Genomic DNA, 7,740 nt, shown 5'->3' with positions numbered 1-7,740 from the left:
TGTAGTAGAAACAGCGACCGCCTGAGCAAGACTAGTGCACACGATCAAAATCTGAGCTAAGGTCTCCTGAAGACCCGGAGTAACAATAGGCACAGACGGTGCTCGAGCCAGTCCCATTGGAGCATCTGTGATTCGAACCTGATCTGGAACAACGGGAGGGTCTATAGGTACTACCCCGACGGCTGCACGGGCTCGATCGCAGCCTCAACCCCTCGCGGGTCCAACTGGTGGCTGGTCATCCTGCCCGGTAGCATGTGTCCTCACCATCTGTGAGAGAATGAAAAAATAGAAGTTTAGTTACCAGAAGCAATGGATTCGCATGACAAGAGATCAGGAATGTGAGATTTTTCCTAAGGGTTCTGCAGCCTCTCGAAGATAAGTACAGACGTCTCCATACCGATCCGCAAGACTCTACTAAACCTGCTCATGACTATTGAGACCAATGTAACCTAGGCACTGATACCAACTTGTCACGACCCAACTACCAAGTCGTGATGGGGCCTATCGCAGTACTAGGCTAGCTGATTCATGATCCAAATCAACCAATATTTCATTTCAATAATCCATTTTTTTACTATTAAATCATGAAACTTTCGTAAAAAAATCCCAAAAAAAGAAAACAAATACGAAAATAACAGCCCGACATCAGGTGTCACTAGTCATGAGCATCTACGATACAAGTCTGATAGTGCTAGCTCACATATAGTCTAAAAGGAAAAGAAATCTAATAGAAGTAACTACTGGAAGATAGGAGGGAAAAGAGCAAGGCTGTGGTCGCCATGCAGTTACCTTGCTAACTCCAAGATCAGCGGTGGATGAATCAACACTCACTTGAACGTCCCGTGACACCTGAATCTACACACAAGTTGTTGGGAGTAACGTGAGTACACCAAGTCACTAAGTAACAACCATAAATAAAGATTGAGTGGCAGTGACGAGCAGTAAAATCACATAAAGTTCATAATATAAAGTCTCAGTGAAACAATATAATGTCAGATCGGTGTTCGAGTAACAACATCTCATAAAAACTCTAGTTTTGATAGAAAACATGTATAAGTATTTTTAACAATTTCAATAGAGGCTCAATACAAAATAGAGTGAAAATAATGATGTCACAGACAACCCTCGGGTTAAATATTACTCATAAACATCCCCTCGGGCAAGCCTCATAGTCACTAATGAACGGCCCCTCTGGCATACCTCAGAATCTCTCATATTAGCCCATCGGGCATACCTCACCATCACTCATGCCTCCTAGTCACTCATCACTCGGCACTTGGCACTCGCACTCGCACACGTACTCGGTAGGTACCTGCGCTCACTGGGGGTGTGTACAGACTCCGGAGGGGCTCCTTCAGCCCAAGCGCTATATCAAGCCAAATCATGGAATCAAACCACTCAAGCCCTCGGCCTATTATAAACATGTTGCGGCGTGCAGCCATATCCCAAATCAAATCCTCACAAATCAAGCCCTCGACCTCACTCAGTCATGAACCTTACAATCCATTCGGGCATCTCAGTAAAAACAAGCGACTCAGCCCAAAACAACTTTCATATGCATCAATATAGAGTAGTGAAACTGAATTAAACAGTAATAGGTAAAAATCATGACGGAGTGTAGATTTCAAATCAAAACAGTGTGAGGATAGAAATAAAATATCCCCTAGGGGTCCAAACAGTACTGGCACAAGGCCCCAAATATTACATTCATCCTGAGTTATGAAAATTATTTCTATAACACATAGATATTATATAGTTTCAACAAAATACGCAACTCTACAGTTGCTACGTGACAGACCAAGTCACAATCCCCAACGGTGCACTTCCACACACCCGTCACCTAGTATGTGCGTCACCTTAATATAGTGAAATAGTACGATATCCGGGGTTTCATACCCTAAGGACTATATTTACAATCGTTACTTACCTCATATCGAAGAAAAAACTAGCCCGAAAAGCTCTTACCCCTTGATTCGACCTCCAAATGCTCTGAATCTATCCAAAATTAGTATGTTATCATCAATACATGCTAAGGGAATGAATCCCATATGAAAATCATCAATTTAGATCAACAACCCCAAAATTAGCCAAACTCGGCCCCCGGGCCCATGTCTTGAAATCCGATAAAATTCACAAAACTAAGAAACCCATTCACTCACGAGTCCAACCATAACCAATTTATCAAAATCCGAATTCGAATCGACGTTTAACTCTCAAAAATCCATTTTATGAAGTTTCTACAATTTTACACCAATTTTCATCCCAATTCACAAATCGAATGATGAATTCAATTATATAATCATGTATTTTAGCCAAAGCTGAGTTAGAATCACATACCCTGATGAATTACTTCAAAAACCTTTGAAACATCGCCAACACCCGAGCTCTCTAGGTCAAAATATGAAATAAAACACTGAATGTCATATTTATAGTGTACCCCTCGGATCCTTACTTCGCTGACTGCCAATTACCACCGCCCCGCGCGCTCGCCTCTCCGCGGTTCGTAGAATTCCCACCACGGCCGCGAAAAGTCTCCAGTTCATGCGGTCACGACCAATCCTCTGTTGTCCACGCTATCCTACACCGCTGACCGCCGAACCTTGCCGCCTCCGCAAAATTCTTCCGCTGTCTGCGTAAATCCTACGCGGTCTGCACTCCCAACTTCAGAAACAAACATCAGCAATACCAACAGTTGCTTTCAACAGCTAAACTCATCTGATAACTATTTGGAACACACCCGAGGCACTTGGAACCTCAACCAACCCCACCAACACGTCCCATAACATCATTCAAACTTTGAGAAACCTATAAATCACTCGAAACAACACCATAGCATCAATCAAACTCGAATTCAAGCCTAAGAACTCAAAACTCCTAAATCCCACAAATGACGCTGAAACCAATCAAACCTTGTCCGAATATCCTCAAACTTTGCACACAAGTCAAATATGACACCACGTATCTATTCTCACTTTTGGAATTCCATCCCGTCCCCGACATCAAATTTTCCACCACCGACCGGAAATCTCCAAATTCCTAACTTCGCCAATTCAAGCCTAATTCTACCACGGACTCCCAATTTTATTGTGAACCCAAACCAACCATCTTGATACCATAAAATATTGCTGAATAAAACCTAAAGAAATAAAAATGGGGAAAACAGGCTATAACTCTCGAAACGACCGGCCGGGTCATTACAACTACGGGCTTCGAGCGGGGAAATTTCAGCTATTGTGCTTGGGGGAGATTGCCTTATGCAAATGAGTTATGTGGTATGTGCTGTGATTTCAGCAAGGGAGCATGATCATGTTGGGTTTGGTGTTTGGTAATTGATACGGTGTTCGTATGTTAGAATCTGGTATCGTGGAGAATTCCAGATGTTGGAATTTGGTATTAAAGCTTGTTAGCTAAGGTAACAGGAAGGATCTTAAGTCTGACTCAAACTAATATGCTCAACTGAGTTGTGGTGGCACGGGTAGGTGCACGAGGTGTTAATTAGTGATTCCAAAATAGTTCTTAGCACGTTCGAGGACGAATTATGTTTAAGTTGGAGAGAATGTAACAACTTGACCGATCGTTTAGAGCTCTAGCACGTCGTTCAGATGTTCGAGGCCTTGAGAATATTCACTTCATGTATTATGACTTGCACGTGTGGTTGGATTTTAATTTCGGGGAGTTCGGAGTTGATTTGGAAAGAAAATTCTCATTTCGGAAGCTTTAAGTTGGAAGATTTGACTAAGTTTGGAATTTTGAGTAAACGACCTCGGAATCAGGATTTGAAGGTTCCAATAGGTTCATATAATGAATTTGGGATTGGCCGTATGTTCGTATAGGGTTTTGGATGACCAGAGCGCATTACGACGCTTATTGTGGAAAGTTGGCCTTTTGGAAGAATTTCATGAATTTGGGTTGAAGTGTATTTCAATGTTATCTCTATTCTTTTGGGATTATGAGCCTGGAAATAACTCTCTATGGTGATTATGGTCTTAGGAGAGCGTGCGCATATGGATTGGGAGGTCCGTAGGCAATTTCGGGGGATTTTGCGAAAGTTTGAAATTGAAGGTTTTTTGGAAAGTTTGATCGGGAGTAGACTTTTTGATATTGGGGTCGGACTCTGATTTCGGAAGTTAGAGCAGGTCTGTAATGTAAAATATGACCTGTGTGCAAAATTTGAGGCCAATCAGATGTGATTTGATAGGTTTCGGCATCGGATATGGAAGTTAGAAGTTTAATTGTTCATTAGGCTTGAATCGATGTGCAATTCGTGGTTTTGATGTTATTTGATGTGATTTGAGGCCTCGAGCAGGTTCGTTTCATATATTGGGACTGTTTGATATGATTTGACGGGGTCCCGGGGGCATCGAGTGTGTTTCGGGATGGTTTCGGAACATTTTCTCCATGTTTGGCTGCTATTGTTGTTGGTTCTGGTGTTGTTCATCACAAACTCGTAATTGTAATCGCATTCGCGAGGAAGGATTTATGTCTTCTGGATGTTTGTTCTTCGCATTCGCGATTGAGGGCACGTGTTCACGAAGGTTCGAAGGGCAAAGCTACGCGTTCGCGGTTGGGGCATCGCGTTCGCGAAAGGGAAAAGCTGGCCAGCGGAGATTGGTCTTCGTGTCTGCAATGGAGCAAACATGTTCACGGTAGAGCAGCCTGGTGAAGCATCATGTTTGCGAGGCCAACATCACGTTCGTGAAAAAGAGTTTGGGTCGTGAGTTTGTTGAGCTTCGCAAATGTGAGGGCAGTGCCACGTTCGCGATGAAGGACGGACTGGGCAGTGTTCTTTTTAAATCAGGATTTTGGCTCATTTTTACTTCATTTCTTCCATGGGATCCAATTTTGGAGCAATTTGGAGTGCCATTCTCGTCATCTATTATCGGTTAGTGATTTCTTCGCTTTGTGAGTTAAATACATGGTTTATATATGGATTTCAATATAGAAATTAATAGAAATTTTATGATTTTGAAGATAAACCTAGAATTGATAATTTTGGATTTTCACCATGAATTTGAGCATGGAATTCGGAATGAATCATATATTTGAGTTCGTCGTGTTATGAGTAACGATTATCTTCAAAAAAATTCAGAATCCGGGCATGTGGGCCGGAGGGTGCCTTTATCGATTTCCCGATCGGAGTTGGACATTGTTATGAATTTATTGATTATGGGTATTAGAGTATATTTTGATTGGGTTGCATCTTATTTGACTAGTTTTGGATTGACGGTCTCCAGTTTGTGTTGTTAGAACGGCGTTGGAGCCGGTTTTGGAACTTCGGAGCGAGGTAAGTCTCATTTCTAACTCTGTGAGGAGGAAACTACCCCCAAGGTGTTGTATATGATATGTGCTACTTGATGCAGGGTCTACGTACGCAATAGGTGACGAGAGTCCATGCGTACTTACATTCATGCTTTTGTCCGAGTAGACCTAGGTTCACACCATGCTATAATTTTATGATAGGGTTATTGGTTCTCCTTTAATTTCTTTATTTCGTATTTCGACTTGAGAACGGACTTGCGTAGAGTGATATACTTGTTTCTGTAGAGATTTGACGGGCTTCATGACTAGCTATGGAATAATTGTACTCCTCTTACGAATTTCTCCTGTGTTATTCGTTCTTATAGAAAGGTTTCCTCAATGCTCATTATAATTCACATGTCCCTTCGTGAGTGGGGTCAAGGGTACGTCAAAGTTTCTTATTCTAAGGGGATCGAGCCATTCGCCTCGGCAGGATAGATACATCTATGGTTCGTGTTGTTCAATCCTCGATAGGTCAATCATCCTAAGATAAGGAGACGTAGTGGTGAATCACATCTAGGAGACGAACAAAGTAGCTGGCCTGATGGCTAATAAGGGTGCAAAGAAGGAATATTTTGATAGCCTTAGCTTAACGACTGTTCCTCCGTGTTGGCAAATCATGCTTTTTGGGCAAACATCGTAGGAACTGTTTTCTCAAGATAAATTATGGATTGAAATATTATTTATTTTGATCCTAGCACAGGGCAACACTCACAACCCCTAAAAACACTGCAATTGTTTTATCCTAACGGGTAATTTTAATATATTTTAGAATAACCCAATCTACCCCAAAAAAAAAATCACAAACCACTATTGCTTAGTGGTTATTAGCTAGTTGTATTTATTATTTACTATATTACTTCCTATAGCTGTGTTTTCAGGTTTTTTAGAGTGTATTCGATGTATTTAAGCTATTGTATTCATGAATACAATAGCATTTCTCGGCGTGAAATAGGGGATTACAGCTAGACAGATTATTATATTCGACTGTATTCGATTGTATCAACGATATGTATTTCTGAATACAGTAATGTAAATAGCGCAATTCATGGTCTATTCAGCTATTTTTAAAGGAAAAGTGAATCAATCAACAAATAGACTCCTAATATAATTCAACAAACTCAATTATACACACAAAAATTGGTATTTCCAGTTATAAAAAAGACTCTCAACCGAAAAATACCCCAAAAATATAGCAATCTTCAGAGAAATTATATAATTACATTGAATAGAGCTAAGTACGTAAAATACATAAAAATACATTGAATATATGAAGTATAGCAGGTCATCTATAATGCAAAAACACATGAATACATACTGCAGATACATTTGAATACATATATACATCTGAATACATAAATTATATTAATTAAAAAAATATGAATACATTCATGGAAGCGAGACAGTGAATACAAGGAAATACATGGAATATAGCGAGATAAATTAAAATACAATGAAAAAAAAAGACAATGAATACATTGAAATACATAGAATACATCGAGATACATTGAAATACAAATTAAAAAAAGGTAACAGAATCTTCCAAGTTTCTCAGCCCCAAACTCCGTCGTCTTTGTTCAAGAACAACCCTAATGTCGTATCATCGAGAGGGTCGTGATTCTAACTCGAAACTTCACTGCTTCCGTTTCGATCAAGAACCCAGTCCAAAAAGATCTAGGAAGAACAGTAGAATTTGATATTTTTGCGAAACATTGGAGATGAATCGGTGGAGAATCGTGGTTGTATTCATGGAGAAAGACTGGCGTTACAAATTACGTCTTGTTTCCCAAGTCAATCAGATAAACTCAGGAGAGTTATTGAGCGAATTCCGATGACGAGCGAGGGAGATGAGGCCGCCGTCCGCCGCCGTACGGCATATGTTGATTATCGGATAAAGCTCCTTCAGCACAAGGAACTAAATGCTCGGGTAGGGACCGGTAAGATTCTCTAATATCTCAAAACCTTAGTCTTTGACAAGCTGGCGTTGAGAGAGAGAGAGATAGAGGGTGGAGAAAAATATGAAAGAATGAGAGAGAAAAATAATACAAACGTATTTTATGGCTTAAGGGTAGGAGGTGATCATAAATAGTTATTTCGCTATAAAAATCAAAAGGTAGCTATGAATATAATTTATCAAAAGGGTATTTATTTAAAATAAATAAGGTATCAATAAAAATTTCAAAAAAAAAAAAAAAAAACCAATCAATAGAGGGACAAGACGCTTTATAAAAACATAAATAATAGTAAGATTAGTCAAATGAAAGGAAGATCCTCCCTTGACCAAAGTCATTTCAACGACAGCTAGCAAGCCAGTTTTATTAGTAAATACACATTAATGGAATAACTCTCCTCATTTGGACTTTGGTCATTTAAATAAAGAAAAGTAAAGAGCGTAATTATTTTCTTCCATATTTGATGATTCAAATCCTCATCTAGGATATG

Source organism: Nicotiana attenuata, unplaced genomic scaffold, assembly GCF_001879085.1.
Source record: "Nicotiana attenuata strain UT unplaced genomic scaffold, NIATTr2, whole genome shotgun sequence".
NCBI lineage: Eukaryota > Viridiplantae > Streptophyta > Magnoliopsida > Solanales > Solanaceae > Nicotiana > Nicotiana attenuata.
The sequence above is the reverse complement of the archived record's forward strand: the minus strand, read 5'-3'. Positions refer to the sequence as shown.